Below are 18,101 nucleotides of genomic sequence, written 5' to 3' on the forward strand. Positions count from 1 at the left end.
CAAAAACTTCATTTTTGGTACAAGCTTTTATGGCTGACTGTACTTTTTTACCACAGGCAACTAATACTCATCGAGACAATTCTAAAAACCCCAAACGCTGCAAACGCAATTAGGTTTCGTTGTTTTAACACAGAGTTCCTATGGCCACCTCCTGTCTCCATCATCAGATCAGCTCGATGGTACCATGATATTGCATGGTCACCCGACTTACACATGTATATGTAAATTTTCAGCTCAATCGGGAAGTGGGTAAAAAGCTTTCAAGATTTGACCCACGCTAACTAACAAACCAAACAGGTACAACTGAGCCTCTACCATCAGTTTTAACATTGACATAACGCTCACGTCTACGTAATTTACTTTCTGTACATCTCGCTTCCACTATTGCTCGCATATGCGAGTACGAGCGAGATGCATAGAAAGTAAGTTACTTAAACGTGAGCGTTATGTCAATGTCAAAACTGGTGGTAGCCGTACTGGTACAAGGCAAGTTAAATGAAACCTTGTAAAAATAAAGAACGAATACGCGAGTGACTAGTTTAAATAAGTATATTTAATAAAAATATTTATATTTTGCCTGTTTTATTACTTCCTAACTAGTTGGGTGTTTAAGTGCTTGCAACTCCGGGTGTATCATGCGCGTTGCCAATTAAAACCTGTTTTTTAAGAATCCCACTATCCCATTGTTATCATCATGTGATGTGGTTGTACCTGCAATAATATGTTACACAACTAAGGCCGCAAAAGTATCTGACACGATTATTTCTAGAGCAATAAAAGCGTGTCACATATTTTGGCGGCCTTAGTTGTGTAACATATTATTGCAAGTGGCTGTACTAACCTAGACACAACCACATCACATGACAATGACATATTATTGCAGGTGACTGTACCTTGTGCAAATTGTTAAATGCTCATTTAGATGTGGCCGTAATCCCGACGTGAGCTCGCAAGGCTCGTTAGGCCAGCAAACAATGACGCTTTGAAGCGAAACAGTTGACAGTTTAAAAACAACATGCCAAATATAATATGGGTATTTGCCCTCGTTGGCCCAGCATACTTTTTTTTGTGACATTGTTTGATTTATTAATTTTATATTCTTATTATTCTTTCTGTCTATTTTTCTAATGTTAAGTTGACGATTTTTTAGTGAAAGCCTTTGTTTTATCCTCTTGTGTAAAATACTGTCTTTTTCTTAAAAAAAAATAATTATCTAATCTATTTGCAAAAATCAATCAGTAAACTTTGAAATCAGTCAATGTGTTTCATTCTCTATTTATAACAGTTCTCTATCGATTTAGGTGATTGAAATAGAAAAGAAATTTTTACTCATACTCATACTCATAATCTTTATTGCATATCACATTGTATCTTAATTTTATATTCGTTTACACACAGTTTATTCTCACTTTGCTTCTTTTATGTATGTCTATACATACAGAGAATAAAGTGTCACGAAATGACCTCATCTCAGCATGATTGCGTCTTAAAAGAGTCCCAATATTTTAATAGTCGACGCCTTTCCACCTAATTTAACTCAGTTACATTACATCAGGGTTAACACGTGCAGTATGGGGTCGAAAGACCCCATGCAAAGTATGCTTAATTACGACTCACACTAATTGCTACAGTGAAGGGTTTTACTAAATTAAAAGTTGTAATGATCATTCGTCTTCCATTTTCCTTACCTACTCGTTTATCAAAAAAAAATTAGTAACAAATGTTCCTATATAGTATGTATCTAGAATATTCAAACTTTCAAAGTACATCTAGCCAAGGTTTAAAAGCTCTAAATGAGCTTAAATAGCCCTACTATAATCCTGACTGATGTACTGTGAATTATTTTCTCTATTTCTCATTCATTCACCCAAAGGTTGTCTGGAAGAGATCGCTCTTAAGCGATAAGTCCGCCTGTTATTACCTCTATCCAATTGTATTTGTTTATGTTACTGTACATTTATTGTAAACTACGAGTATGTGAGGTGCGCAATAAAGAGTATTGTATTGTATCTTAGTGTTATAATTCTGTGTACTGCGGCATTACGTCATTATCGACCATTCTTCACAGTATTTATTCTCGATTCAATTAATATAAGTGATTCAACTATTTATTACTATTCAAGTATTCACGGATATTATCTAAATCTTTGCCGTGGCCTTGGCCTTGCTCGTGTGTGATGGGTTCGATTTAGAATGAAAAAAACCGGACTATGCTTAATGGAGGGTTCTGTTAGTTCTGCACATTCATGTGAGACGAAAAAACTACATCGGTACTATGTACAAAATGTTGCATCTTATTTATTTCACGTGTCTCTGTGATAGTGTGTTCCTAATGAACTGTCGCCATTAGGATGTATGGGGGCGGCCAAGATGCTCCAAAATGCACATAATAATGTACATAGGTACATGCTTTGTTCAGGTGTTTGTGAACACCTCTATGTCTGACCTGATGGCGACTGTGCCAGTGTACCTACTAGTTGTACTGACGAATAATACTTTGGAACTTATCAAATTGCACCAAAAAGGTGCTTGGACCAGCTTTTTATTTGATAAATCTATCTCTGGTCGGTCCCTCATGAGGATCGTGGTCAGTATCAGGGTTGCATCTGGAGCGGATAATCTGTCTCCACCGGTTTCTGTCCAACACGTCTTTGACGACCGTGTAGAAAGCAGAGGATAACGACTCTTTAACTTAATCGGTCCATCTTATTGGTGAACGACCGCGTGATCTGCCTTCGGTGTTTTCAACCACAAACAGTTTTTCCAAACTTTCGTCGCCTCTGCGCTCTGTGTGTCCGAAATACGAGAGTATCTGTTGTTGGCATATGGTAGATAGACGAGTTTTCACTCGGAGCTGGGTTAGGATTGATGCATTAGTACTAGGGATTGCAGAAGCGGTACTGTTTATAAGAACCGGGACTTTCGGTACCAGGCAAAAATGGAACCGGATTTCCCGGTATTTTCGGTACTTTCGGGACTGCCTTCAAAAATCAGTTTTTACCTCAACTTTCAGTAGAAAAAAGCGTAAAACGACCATGAATCGTTCTCTAAACATTGGTACAATATAAAAAGTACCATAGTGAAGGTACACACACATCTTTTTTACCATAATATGTGACATTCCACGGAAAAAGGTACCTTATGGTGGCTGGCGCTTACGTCAAATAGCGCCGCAATAATATTGGAGCGGCGTTAATTATAGCGTAAGCGCCAACCGCCATAAGGTACCTTTACCCGTGGGACGTCACATATGTGTTTATGAGCCACATAGTCATTGCCTACAGTAGGTAACTGTGATATGGACTGCTTCTGTAATAATATGTAATATGGTTTAATCCTAAACTACATGTGATATTTTGACTATCTTTGTTGAAAAACATCTGCAAAAATGAATTAAGTACTTAAATGTGTAGGAAATAATTCGTATAAGATTATTTATCGTAGAAACACGAATGCCGTTAAAGTTTCAAATTTATAATGTCGGCATTGTCAAACAAATCCATTGACTATTTTTGTTTGGATTTTAATATGTAAAAGAAAAGTATTAGCATCAGCGTTAGATTGATAATAGTACATTTCGATGCTAGTGCGGAAGGTATGTCATTACTTCACGAGTACCGAGATATCTTGCCACGAGCCGCAGGCGAGTGGGAAGACTCGGGACGAGTGAAGAATGACATTTCCGCACGTGTATCGAACGACGTTTTTTAATACAGTTGCGAAAAAATAAGTAAAACATTGTTAATCGTACACTAAACAAAAGTGGTAACAGTGACAGCTCGCTTAGACGTCGTCTTTAAGTATATTATATCTATGGGCGTTTGGCAGCTATTCCGTTCCATTCAGACACCTTATTAAGAACGGAATTTTCAATATTCAATATTAAAAAATAAACGTGTTATAATGATGAAGAGGTAAGTATTAAAATATGAAATATATATATTTTTCATATTCTTACATTAACAGTAGGTTTTTATGCTGATTACGACGTTTAAAGGAAACTAATATTAACACTCATCAATAAGTAGTCGTGAATTGGAACAAGTATAAATTTAAAAAAATTGGAAAAGTAAAAAGCACTAGTTCGACATAACCAACTTTCCGCACGCTAAACAGCTACGTAAAGTAGCACTTTGTGAGCAACTGTATTAAAAAATATATTTCTTTAAAAAACTGATTTTACATGCTAAGTAACAGAAAACAGTCAAAATAGTCAAATGTTGTACCGGAAATGTTAGTTCCGAAAATCCCGAAAGAACCGGGATTTTAATTTTGAAATCCCGGTTCTTTGCTTGGCTCGAAATCCCGGGAATTCCCGGTACTTTCGGTTCCGGTATTTCCCGGGAGCAAACCCTAATTAGTACGCATTTAATAAATACATACGACATATTGTTTACACTTAATGCCACGAGCGTGAAGAATCGTAACGTAGGCAACCAAAAGGGTCGCACTCATAAACATGGCTTAAACATTCTTTTGTCACAAAAACTAAAGCACCCTTTGTACTATCGGTGTCGAACCTTGTAAAAACTGCAATCATGCTGTAACTATTCCATTCGCCCGATAGCAAAACGTCTCGAGACGTCCGACCGACAGCGAGCGTCAAGCGTGTAGCGATGACTGGCATACGTATTCTGATTTTTAGAACAGGGGGTCGATTTTTGAATTTCGAATGCTCGATTTCGTCACTCGAAAATCGGTGGAAAACAGAGTAATGCTGATTTTTGAAATACGAGCGATAGGAATTGGGAATCGAGTGGTATTGACCACTCGTTTTCAATTCTATTAGTAGAATTTAAATGCCGGGTACTGCAGATATTATTGAAGGAAATACTCGAAACTCGAACGAAATCGAGCGGTCGAAATTCAAAAATCGGCCCCCAGGTTATGAATTAGATCTGGATTTGTTCATTCATTCTTTTAAAATTATGGCTTCAGTCCAGTGGGACTTTTTCGCCAGTATCAAGGTATTGGGAGCTAAATACGACGACTAAAATGGTACGGTTAGTACAAGACAGTCTACGGTGATTTTATTAGCTCTTGTAAAGCGATAGCTGGACTTTACAAGTAGCACGTGGACTACCGGCCGTTGACTCCAAAATGGTGGTTAAACAAATTTCAAGATTAATTATCCATTCACTGCACACTACCACATTAGTTTACTGTATAATAAGCTATCGATATTACACTTTAAACAATATTAATGGGCAAAAAACAAAGGAATTAATCACGACGCGTGCGACTATCAAGATGGCGCTCGAACCGGAAGTGCGTTACCTATAAGTTAAATCTGGATTAATTATGGATCTGATCTGTCAGTGTCAAAAGTGACATTTCTCCGACCAAAAACGTCACTTTTGTCAATGACAGATCAGGGCGCGTAGCCAACGTGCCAAATTGCCAATCGTTAACGCTCCGTAGCGTATCGTAGTCATCTCCCTCTATTACTCTTCCATACTAGTGTGACAGTGATAGTTGCGTTTCGTTCGCTACGGAGCCTCAACGATTGCACGTTGGCTACGCTACGCACCCTATCCATAACTAATCCGGATCTAATAAAATTAATAACCTGTTATTAAAATCAGAATACGTCTGTCAGTGTACGTTCGAATTTCTAACCATGTTCTCACGATTTTCAAGGTCACGCACATATCGCCCGAGGCGTTAAGCTGAGTAACGACTGGAACCACAGCCCAGCACGGCAGTAACCGTAAACATCACGAAAAGAGTTCCATTGTTATGGAACAATACAAAAAATACCAACGTCACTTTTCCTTCTGTAAAACGCCCTATTCATTCGCTCGACGCGCCCCATTCCTGAAGCTACCCCTCGCAACCACGTGTGTGAACCCCATCCTTGTCTACAAACCTGATATTTGCATAAAGCTGTCTCTCTCCTTCGTCATCAGCGCACGCATTGCAGGTGCCTAGTGAATTTCATATTTCGCTTTAGTCTCGCTCGAGCCACCGTGCGGGTAGGTCGTGTACTTCTCTGGCTTGTTTCCCGCGAAAATTTACGTATTTCAAATCCGATTTGCAAATAATATCGGGTTTGTCGTATATTGCTTGTGAGTTTTATGTTGTTGGAGTGTTGAGCCTGTTTGTGTTTCGTGAACGATTTTGTTTATTATTTTTTGAGGATTTTGGTTGCAATACCGGCTTTTTAAACGTGAGTATTGGATTTTTATTTTCGATTTAGGTTTTTTGGGAAAAATAGATAGATAAGCAAACTAATTAAATATAAAAAAAAAACCGTTTTTTTACTTTATTATAGATTTAACAAATTTTATGACTTGCCTTTATTTATAAAAAAATTAAGTATGCAACTGGCTACCTAAATCAACGCTACAAAAACTACAAAGGCTATATGTACCTACTTAACTATCATTCTAACACTGAAAAAAAAAAATATCAAAAAAAAATGTGAATATTTTAGATGGATGCTGAATATTTCAAAAACAGTCTAAATATTCAAATATGAATTATATTTACAAATGAATTCAGGCGACAGACTAGAATTAGCTTGTAGGTGTAAGGTTAATTATTTGTACATTATTTAGGTACTAAGTGCTAAGCAATTTTCACGTATTCTTATAAAAAGTCACATTACAAAACAAATAACACTCGAAGGTTGTAGCTATAAATTCACAATTAGGTATATACTAATTCATTAAATAGCTGACAAAATTCACAAAAAAAGATGGTTGTTCTTGCTTTTTGCGTAGATGTAGAGATTGCTCGTAGAGCATTAAACTAGGTAGCTAGATCGCGATTTATTTTTTTCATTGTAAGAGGCCCTTTGTACTTATATTGCATCGAAAGCCTTAAAAAGGTGACCCCCAAAGTATGTTGTCAAATTTTTTTGGTATATTTTTCTTACTTCTCTACACATCCCATTACACATCACATCACATTATACCAGCAATTATTTAACTAAAACAAAATGTATTACCTTCAAAACATTCCCTTTTAGCTTTGATACACAAACCCCAACGCTTGTTAAAATATTATCAACAAAACGCCGCAGTAAAAATGTCAAGATATTTTTGGGCCAACCTTTATGTAGATGTCAATCCTCAAACTGTTTACTAGTATAAATATAAACACATTACCCTTGAAATTTATAGTTTATGGTGGTTCATTATTTTGTAAGTGGGTAGTTTTTGCACAGTGTAAGTAGTTTTTCCTCAGTCACCCCATGGTCTAATAAAACATGGTCTTCTATTCCCAGAGTGACACGGGCCTACGTCACAATAACATTGCCACTTTATTTCAACATAACATGTTACATGGGTACATTATACATATGGTTAATAAGTTAAAATATTTCTTTATAATGTTATAATTTTCATTTATATGTATTTTATCTTAAATTTTACAATAACACGTCATTTTTAATTATTCGTTAGCAATATCTTCCGATTCACGAAAGAAATTTCAGACGTTCAGGTAATTCTGTTTACATTACTGGCAACACAGGATAGCGCTGTCACATTTGACAATTCGGATCTAGATAACTTCATGCCCTGACCGTCATCCTTGTCGAACGCGTGTTAATTGTTATTTCCTTCTCGCTCAGTGTCAGCAGTCGCAGTGTTTTCCAAACTTTTCACGCCGTAAGCTTGGTAATTAATGTGTAACTGTGAATTAGTTTTTTAAACGTTTGTCTTGTATAGATAAATAAAGTTTAATTTAATACATTAGATTTGTTTTATTTTACTATGTTTCTACATGAATAACTTAAAATTAATGCCGTTAAAATAATTTTCACCGTTGGTTAAAATTCTCCCACATTTCAAAGTTTGAGAACCTGTAAACAGCATGATGACGTAGGCGCGTGTCAGTTAGGTCATACGCGAATCTCGGAATGGAGTACCAGGCGGAGTATATTATTATACCATGTTTTTGCACAGTGTAAGTAGTTTTTCCTCAGTCACCCGTTGACCACGAGGCACGAACGCTGTAAAGGGTTCGACACGTCGGGAGGTACCTATAGTTCGTTTTTTTTAGCATTAGAAATAAGGTAAACAATCTTGACGTGTCTTTTAATTGAAAAACACATTTTTAAAATAAGTTACGGCAAATATGTAACAATTATGAATCTAATACGATCATCTATATTCTTCTGCTTTCATAAGTATTAAATTTAGATTTTTCAAAAGCGTTTTTCAATTAAAAAACTTGTCAAAATCGCTTACCTTCTTGCAAGTTCTTTCTAATGCTAAAAAAACGAACTATAGTATGAATTCAATATACGCGATACAATCCGTTTCAATAATTTTATTTCATGAGTAGTAACCGAAGACAATATTAGTAAGTACTTAAGTACCTTAGGATTCTAAACGTAAAGCTATTAATTTACCCTTATCTCAAATACTTCTCATTTATTTCATATAAACGAGTCTGGTGAAAGTAACAATGTAAGATAAAGAAATAACTTACTTTTGTATCAAGATAAAACTGTACAAAATGTATTTCCCTTCCGATAAATTCAAATTAATTACATTACGCGAAGGCTTCGTTTAGAAATAAGGCTATTGTCTTTTACTTGAATGCAAATTATCTTTCGTCCTTAGAATAATAATGGAAACGTCACTTAAAGATAATTAAAAACACATTTTTAGAGGTTCCTAATGTCGTGGGTGAAAATATTTTTTATTGTATGGCAAAAATCATTATTCCGAAATTCCTAATGTAGGTACGAAAATAATTTATTGCTGAGATAAAATTGATTAGTTAGACATAATAACGGAATAAGGAAAACTTAAATTATGATTAATACATAATATATACCTACATAGGGTATGTAACCTACATATAAATACTTAATACAGTCGTAAACGAATAAGGTAGGTAATCGTGAGAATATTACGTTCTTATAGTCTTACCGACTTTTTTTTTGGTGTATTTTTTTTTGTTATATTTGGATATAATCTGGCTGGTTTGAAGGAATAAATACGAAATCCTAATAAAAATGAATGCAATTATAATAATTATTAAAGTAATTAAAATGTCTATGTTACGTGAGACACGCGGTATAATTACTTACACTTATTATATACCTAGGTACAGAATAGGAAACTCTTATCTATCCACAGAATTTTATTGAAATCTGACAAAAAAAACTGACAACGAATATCGGCCCATTTAGCTATGTAACTTTTTTAACACTTCTGAGTGTAAAAAAAAGGTTCTGTACGGCTACCACCAGTTTTGACATTGACATAACGTTCACGTTTACGTAACTTACTTTCTATGCATCTCGCTCGTACTCGCATATGCGAGCAATAGTGCAAGCGAGATGTACAGAAAGTAAATTACGTAGACGTGAGCGTTATGTCAATGTTAAAACTGATGGTAGAGGCTAAGTGTCACATAACTCACACGCGTAGTTTTAATAAGTTCACACGTGTTACAAGTGAATGAAATGGGTCACCTCGTTCCGCCGAGTTTCGATATCACCTGTCATCTTAAAGGTCGGCTTTATTTTAAAGCAAACTCATTTACCCTTTTTCAGTCATTCATATTGAATTGTGAGTCATAAATGTCATAATCATATTAAGTTGATCTTGAAAATGGAGAACTAATACGCCTGAAACAAAGCGAGTGTGACCTTTTTAAGGTGGATTACATACCTTAAGAGTTATTTATTCGGACTTGATAAAAATCCTAACTATAGTCGCCCAGATAAACAAATCAAACAATAAAATATATATCGTAATTTTTTGCGCTCATTGGGAAAATATGAATTTTCATAAAGTAAGAGTATTTATAATACCGGCTCAGACAGCAGCGAAAATGTGCTGATTAATGCTTCTATTTGATTTTATTCTGGAAATGTTAATGTTTAATTCAATGAACAAGCATCATTTAAAAGCTTTTCATTATACAATGTACAATCACCAACGCAACACGTTGTATATTATGCACAAAAACATAAAGGCCGAATTCGGTGAAAATTATAATCAGGGAATACAAATTTTATACTACACTGATAATAGGCAGAAATGTTTTGAAATACTATAAAAACGATATAGTTGCAAATATGGTTTTTGGTATTTGACCTACACCATTCTGAAATACTTATGGGTACTAGGATTCAAAACTAATTTGACAGTGAATGCGGCAAATGCTGTTGACTAAGTTTATAATTATAGTGTTTGATGTTAGGTAGGTATTTGTCATAATTCATGATAATTATTCAACTGTCGATGCATTTTCGTATGAAAATTTGGCGCTTACTTTAAATACGTCGCAATTTCATTGAACAATTCTTACCTAATACTGTCGTAAAGGACATTTTTTACAAATTATACATTCGAGTTCATGAATATGTATGTATATTGTTTCACTTTATTGATTTATGAACTCAAGACCCTTATAGTCCCCGTAACGGTGGTTTTACATAACTATGCATGTCTAGTGCCAAAAGCACTAAAATGACAACAAACATCGTTTTTCGGCTCAATTTGATACTCGTTGCCTAGACTCATAACTCATAAGATAGTGTTGATATTATGTCAGAATCAGGTTAAGAGAAATTATACGGAATAACAGCAGAATTGTACGATTCGCTAGTGTTTCCAACGTGAATCGGCTAAGATAATATACGATAGGTACTTTGATCACAGTCGTATTTGATGTTTGTAGCAGAATTCTTCGGGGAATCGGAAATTACGAATTGACTTTGCAAATGCCGTCTGTAAAATAGAAATCGTAATAATGTGCGAGAGAACAATTTTGCAAAGGTATAATCTTGAAAAAAGAATGTGTAGTTATAAAAAACACGTGATAGCTATAAAAAACACGTGTATGCCAATAACATTAAGAAACGAACTGTGTAAATTGACAAATTGCGGCGCGATTCGGGAAATGAATTAGATATTCATTAGATATGAAATAGTAGCATTTCCCGAATCGCGCCGTTGTACGCTTGAGAACTTTAAGACTTCGTGACGATACTGTTCGAATTAAAGCGGGATTTACATTACGAAACTAGTGCCGTGAAATGAATTTCGTGACATTAGTTTTACCTACAGTTTCACGTGTAATTTTATATTTTCGTAATGCATGCATTCATTTCATGAAATCAAATCAATTTCGTGTCCCTCGCGATTTTCGGGTGAAATTAGTGTCATACAACTCATTTCGTAGTGTAAATGCGACGTGAAAACTAGTGTCGCGAACTTTCGCGACACTTGCTTGCGCTCTGCGGACGTGTAGCTTCGATGCTTATCCACGTACACTGCGATAGTGTGAATTTCACGACACTAATGATTTCACGAATTTACTTTCGCATACATCGAAACTAATTTCGTGAAACTGATTTCAACATGCATGACATCATCGTCGTAATGTAAATCCCACTTTAATATCAAACTTCCTAAATAATCTATAATCTTCCTAAATAAAGATTCCGAATGCTAAGCAGAAATTCACGTGTCTGCCATTGAAAAACAAACCTTGAATTGACAAATGCTGTCTACAGAATCTGAATTCTATGGAATATTAGTGTTACGACTAAACTGACGGAAATCATGACGGAAAACAAAATCAAGTCTGATTACTAGCAGCCGACTTACGTGACTGCCATCAAGAAACGAACATCGAAACTAATGCATGCCGTCCGTTAGCGTCCGTAAGTCTAAACCAATTCTATTTTCAACCGTACAGCGACAGATTGTTGGCCCGACGACGACTTTCCGAATCTTATTTTTAAATTAAGAAAACTCTTTCGAACCTTTTGTCTCTGTGCTTTCTATAAAAATGTTTTCTCTTGCCAAATGACACTGATTTGAAATTGCGGAGTAGATTTATTCGTACTTGTGTTTCGTGCAGCTGTTACTCTGTTTAAGTTCCCTCTTTTAGATTTCGATTAATTACTACGTTTGTTGAAACATCGGTTTAATTTAGTTTCAGACGAAATCCATTAGTTCTGATATGTTAACAACTTGCACAAAAGAAATCCTTTCGTTATTGAACGTGATCCAGAAAATTGCAGTGGTCAGTTCAAGGTTGTTGAATAACAAAAAACCGGCCAAGTGCTAGTCGGACTCGCCCACCGAGGGTTCCGTACTTTTTAGTATTTGTTGTTATAGCGGTAACAGAAATACATCATCTGTGAAAATTTCAACTGTCCAGCTATCACGGTTCATGAGATACAGCCTGGTGACAGACAGACAGATGGACAGATGGACAGACAGTGGTCCCGTTTTTACCCTTTGGGTACGGAACCCTAAAAAGACATTAGGATATTGCAGAAAAGTTGGCTTAAAGGTATTGTGAATTATTTTGAAATTCGCCAATGAACCCAAAAAGATAAAAAAAAAAGTATCGGGAGTTGGCCAAACTAATTAACAGAGAAAGATAAACGGACAGAAATAACGTAAGAACGTGAGGGTTTAAAAATTCTCCCGGATTCCGCTCCGAAATTGTGTAACGTAGGAATAAAATAAAGTTAAGCCGGTTAAAATTATCATTGTTGCTATGCCGCGTTATTTTCGGTGGTCGTTAAAGGGATTTTATACTGCTATAATCTTGACGTTATTGGCAGTGCGATTTTATGTTCATTTTAGCTAAATGCGCCATATGTTGAAGTTTACGCGTCTCTGTAGTTATTAATCCGTCTTTTCTTTGAAAAAGAAATAAAAATAAGACGCGACTTATTTCATTGGATGATTTTTTAAGTTTTTTTGTCGGTTTGCATTGATCTTTCGTCGAAGAAACTAAAATGACGACAATAATATAGGAGATTCTTTTGAAAATATAAACCTACTTTAAAACCTATTATGGTTATTGGCGCTTACGCCATTGTAAATGCTTTAAAACACATGTGACGTAACAACCATGTGCCATCTATCCCTGTTGATGAAACACGACACAAATTTAACAATTCTCCGTTTTTAACATCACATCAAACGCGCTTACATTCATGTCTTTCCTTATTTATAAACGTCAGTAATTGGATACGTTTTCCCTCGTCATCCTTGTCGCGGTGTATTTACCGTCGTATGTGTTTGTACTTTGTTTAACACCAGTGTCTTACGGTGTTTGTGTTTAGCGCAATGTTTGGCAGTTATGTCGTGTTTTGATTTTGTTTTATCACTGTTTGACTTGGCGGAAATTGTATTTAGATTAACGCGGTTGTTAAGGAAAATCCGTGCATCCTTATCTTTGGCTTTGGTTACCCGTCTTGTTTTCTTGACCTTTATTTTTCTTTGTTTAGAACAATGTTGGTTTCCGCAATATTATTATAAGAACAATATGTATAAAGACGCCCTTCGGTCTTTGATTATTACTGAAATTATTTTCCGAAACCTCATTCTAAATCACATTTCTCACGATCACAAAATAATCATAAAACCGAGATTTTACAATCAACACTATAACGTAAAACAATAAAACTATATTTTCATAAACTGTGAAACTTACCGTTCGACAAGCCGAATGTAGACTTTATTATTGAAACAATACAATCGTCTACACCTGAATTTTCGGAATATTACAATTGTAGAAGTAAAAACATTTCGTACGCTGCTGATGCCGATATAAATTTATCATACAGTTGAATTTATATATCTAAAATTACAATATATTTCTTTAAAAAACTGATTTTACATGCTAAGTAACAGAAAACAGTCAAAATAGTCAAATGTTGTACCGGAAATGTTAGTTCCGAAAATCCCGAAAGAACCGGGATTTTAATTTTGAAATCCCGGTTCTTTGCTTGGCTCGAAATCCCGGGAATTCCCGGTACTTTCGGTTCCGGTATTTCCCGGGAGCAAACCCTAATTAGTACGCATTTAATAAATACATACGACATATTGTTTACACTTAATGCCACGAGCGTGAAGAATCGTAACGTAGGCAACCAAAAGGGTCGCACTCATAAACATGGCTTAAACATTCTTTTGTCACAAAAACTAAAGCACCCTTTGTACTATCGGTGTCGAACCTTGTAAAAACTGCAATCATGCTGTAACTATTCCATTCGCCCGATAGCAAAACGTCTCGAGACGTCCGACCGACAGCGAGCGTCAAGCGTGTAGCGATGACTGGCATACGTATTCTGATTTTTAGAACAGGGGGTCGATTTTTGAATTTCGAATGCTCGATTTCGTCACTCGAAAATCGGTGGAAAACAGAGTAATGCTGATTTTTGAAATACGAGCGATAGGAATTGGGAATCGAGTGGTATTGACCACTCGTTTTCAATTCTATTAGTAGAATTTAAATGCCGGGTACTGCAGATATTATTGAAGGAAATACTCGAAACTCGAACGAAATCGAGCGGTCGAAATTCAAAAATCGGCCCCCAGGTTATGAATTAGATCTGGATTTGTTCATTCATTCTTTTAAAATTATGGCTTCAGTCCAGTGGGACTTTTTCGCCAGTATCAAGGTATTGGGAGCTAAATACGACGACTAAAATGGTACGGTTAGTACAAGACAGTCTACGGTGATTTTATTAGCTCTTGTAAAGCGATAGCTGGACTTTACAAGTAGCACGTGGACTACCGGCCGTTGACTCCAAAATGGTGGTTAAACAAATTTCAAGATTAATTATCCATTCACTGCACACTACCACATTAGTTTACTGTATAATAAGCTATCGATATTACACTTTAAACAATATTAATGGGCAAAAAACAAAGGAATTAATCACGACGCGTGCGACTATCAAGATGGCGCTCGAACCGGAAGTGCGTTACCTATAAGTTAAATCTGGATTAATTATGGATCTGATCTGTCAGTGTCAAAAGTGACATTTCTCCGACCAAAAACGTCACTTTTGTCAATGACAGATCAGGGCGCGTAGCCAACGTGCCAAATTGCCAATCGTTAACGCTCCGTAGCGTATCGTAGTCATCTCCCTCTATTACTCTTCCATACTAGTGTGACAGTGATAGTTGCGTTTCGTTCGCTACGGAGCCTCAACGATTGCACGTTGGCTACGCTACGCACCCTATCCATAACTAATCCGGATCTAATAAAATTAATAACCTGTTATTAAAATCAGAATACGTCTGTCAGTGTACGTTCGAATTTCTAACCATGTTCTCACGATTTTCAAGGTCACGCACATATCGCCCGAGGCGTTAAGCTGAGTAACGACTGGAACCACAGCCCAGCACGGCAGTAACCGTAAACATCACGAAAAGAGTTCCATTGTTATGGAACAATACAAAAAATACCAACGTCACTTTTCCTTCTGTAAAACGCCCTATTCATTCGCTCGACGCGCCCCATTCCTGAAGCTACCCCTCGCAACCACGTGTGTGAACCCCATCCTTGTCTACAAACCTGATATTTGCATAAAGCTGTCTCTCTCCTTCGTCATCAGCGCACGCATTGCAGGTGCCTAGTGAATTTCATATTTCGCTTTAGTCTCGCTCGAGCCACCGTGCGGGTAGGTCGTGTACTTCTCTGGCTTGTTTCCCGCGAAAATTTACGTATTTCAAATCCGATTTGCAAATAATATCGGGTTTGTCGTATATTGCTTGTGAGTTTTATGTTGTTGGAGTGTTGAGCCTGTTTGTGTTTCGTGAACGATTTTGTTTATTATTTTTTGAGGATTTTGGTTGCAATACCGGCTTTTTAAACGTGAGTATTGGATTTTTATTTTCGATTTAGGTTTTTTGGGAAAAATAGATAGATAAGCAAACTAATTAAATATAAAAAAAAAACCGTTTTTTTACTTTATTATAGATTTAACAAATTTTATGACTTGCCTTTATTTATAAAAAAATTAAGTATGCAACTGGCTACCTAAATCAACGCTACAAAAACTACAAAGGCTATATGTACCTACTTAACTATCATTCTAACACTGAAAAAAAAAAATATCAAAAAAAAATGTGAATATTTTAGATGGATGCTGAATATTTCAAAAACAGTCTAAATATTCAAATATGAATTATATTTACAAATGAATTCAGGCGACAGACTAGAATTAGCTTGTAGGTGTAAGGTTAATTATTTGTACATTATTTAGGTACTAAGTGCTAAGCAATTTTCACGTATTCTTATAAAAAGTCACATTACAAAACAAATAACACTCGAAGGTTGTAGCTATAAATTCACAATTAGGTATATACTAATTCATTAAATAGCTGACAAAATTCACAAAAAAAGATGGTTGTTCTTGCTTTTTGCGTAGATGTAGAGATTGCTCGTAGAGCATTAAACTAGGTAGCTAGATCGCGATTTATTTTTTTCATTGTAAGAGGCCCTTTGTACTTATATTGCATCGAAAGCCTTAAAAAGGTGACCCCCAAAGTATGTTGTCAAATTTTTTTGGTATATTTTTCTTACTTCTCTACACATCCCATTACACATCACATCACATTATACCAGCAATTATTTAACTAAAACAAAATGTATTACCTTCAAAACATTCCCTTTTAGCTTTGATACACAAACCCCAACGCTTGTTAAAATATTATCAACAAAACGCCGCAGTAAAAATGTCAAGATATTTTTGGGCCAACCTTTATGTAGATGTCAATCCTCAAACTGTTTACTAGTATAAATATAAACACATTACCCTTGAAATTTATAGTTTATGGTGGTTCATTATTTTGTAAGTGGGTAGTTTTTGCACAGTGTAAGTAGTTTTTCCTCAGTCACCCCATGGTCTAATAAAACATGGTCTTCTATTCCCAGAGTGACACGGGCCTACGTCACAATAACATTGCCACTTTATTTCAACATAACATGTTACATGGGTACATTATACATATGGTTAATAAGTTAAAATATTTCTTTATAATGTTATAATTTTCATTTATATGTATTTTATCTTAAATTTTACAATAACACGTCATTTTTAATTATTCGTTAGCAATATCTTCCGATTCACGAAAGAAATTTCAGACGTTCAGGTAATTCTGTTTACATTACTGGCAACACAGGATAGCGCTGTCACATTTGACAATTCGGATCTAGATAACTTCATGCCCTGACCGTCATCCTTGTCGAACGCGTGTTAATTGTTATTTCCTTCTCGCTCAGTGTCAGCAGTCGCAGTGTTTTCCAAACTTTTCACGCCGTAAGCTTGGTAATTAATGTGTAACTGTGAATTAGTTTTTTAAACGTTTGTCTTGTATAGATAAATAAAGTTTAATTTAATACATTAGATTTGTTTTATTTTACTATGTTTCTACATGAATAACTTAAAATTAATGCCGTTAAAATAATTTTCACCGTTGGTTAAAATTCTCCCACATTTCAAAGTTTGAGAACCTGTAAACAGCATGATGACGTAGGCGCGTGTCAGTTAGGTCATACGCGAATCTCGGAATGGAGTACCAGGCGGAGTATATTATTATACCATGTTTTTGCACAGTGTAAGTAGTTTTTCCTCAGTCACCCGTTGACCACGAGGCACGAACGCTGTAAAGGGTTCGACACGTCGGGAGGTACCTATAGTTCGTTTTTTTTAGCATTAGAAATAAGGTAAACAATCTTGACGTGTCTTTTAATTGAAAAACACATTTTTAAAATAAGTTACGGCAAATATGTAACAATTATGAATCTAATACGATCATCTATATTCTTCTGCTTTCATAAGTATTAAATTTAGATTTTTCAAAAGCGTTTTTCAATTAAAAAACTTGTCAAAATCGCTTACCTTCTTGCAAGTTCTTTCTAATGCTAAAAAAACGAACTATAGTATGAATTCAATATACGCGATACAATCCGTTTCAATAATTTTATTTCATGAGTAGTAACCGAAGACAATATTAGTAAGTACTTAAGTACCTTAGGATTCTAAACGTAAAGCTATTAATTTACCCTTATCTCAAATACTTCTCATTTATTTCATATAAACGAGTCTGGTGAAAGTAACAATGTAAGATAAAGAAATAACTTACTTTTGTATCAAGATAAAACTGTACAAAATGTATTTCCCTTCCGATAAATTCAAATTAATTACATTACGCGAAGGCTTCGTTTAGAAATAAGGCTATTGTCTTTTACTTGAATGCAAATTATCTTTCGTCCTTAGAATAATAATGGAAACGTCACTTAAAGATAATTAAAAACACATTTTTAGAGGTTCCTAATGTCGTGGGTGAAAATATTTTTTATTGTATGGC

The 18,101-nt window shown here is 35.4% G+C and overlaps 1 protein-coding gene across 3 annotated transcripts in view; it reads left to right on the plus strand.

The window, feature by feature from the left end:
- Positions 1-18,101, plus strand: part of LOC134790924 (pseudouridylate synthase RPUSD2-like) — a 636,573-nt gene that overhangs the window by 365,854 nt on the left and 252,618 nt on the right. The window contains exon 1 of one of the 3 annotated variants that reach the window (XM_063761935.1): positions 15,384-15,603. The exons of the other annotated variants lie outside the window; for them this stretch is intronic. The gene's annotated coding sequence lies outside the window, so the exon portion shown is untranslated. Of the gene's footprint in view, positions 1-15,383; positions 15,604-18,101 lie in introns of those variants that run through there. 3 annotated transcript variants of the gene reach the window in all.

Source organism: Cydia splendana, chromosome 5 (assembly GCF_910591565.1).
Source record: "Cydia splendana chromosome 5, ilCydSple1.2, whole genome shotgun sequence".
Lineage (NCBI taxonomy): Eukaryota > Metazoa > Arthropoda > Insecta > Lepidoptera > Tortricidae > Cydia > Cydia splendana.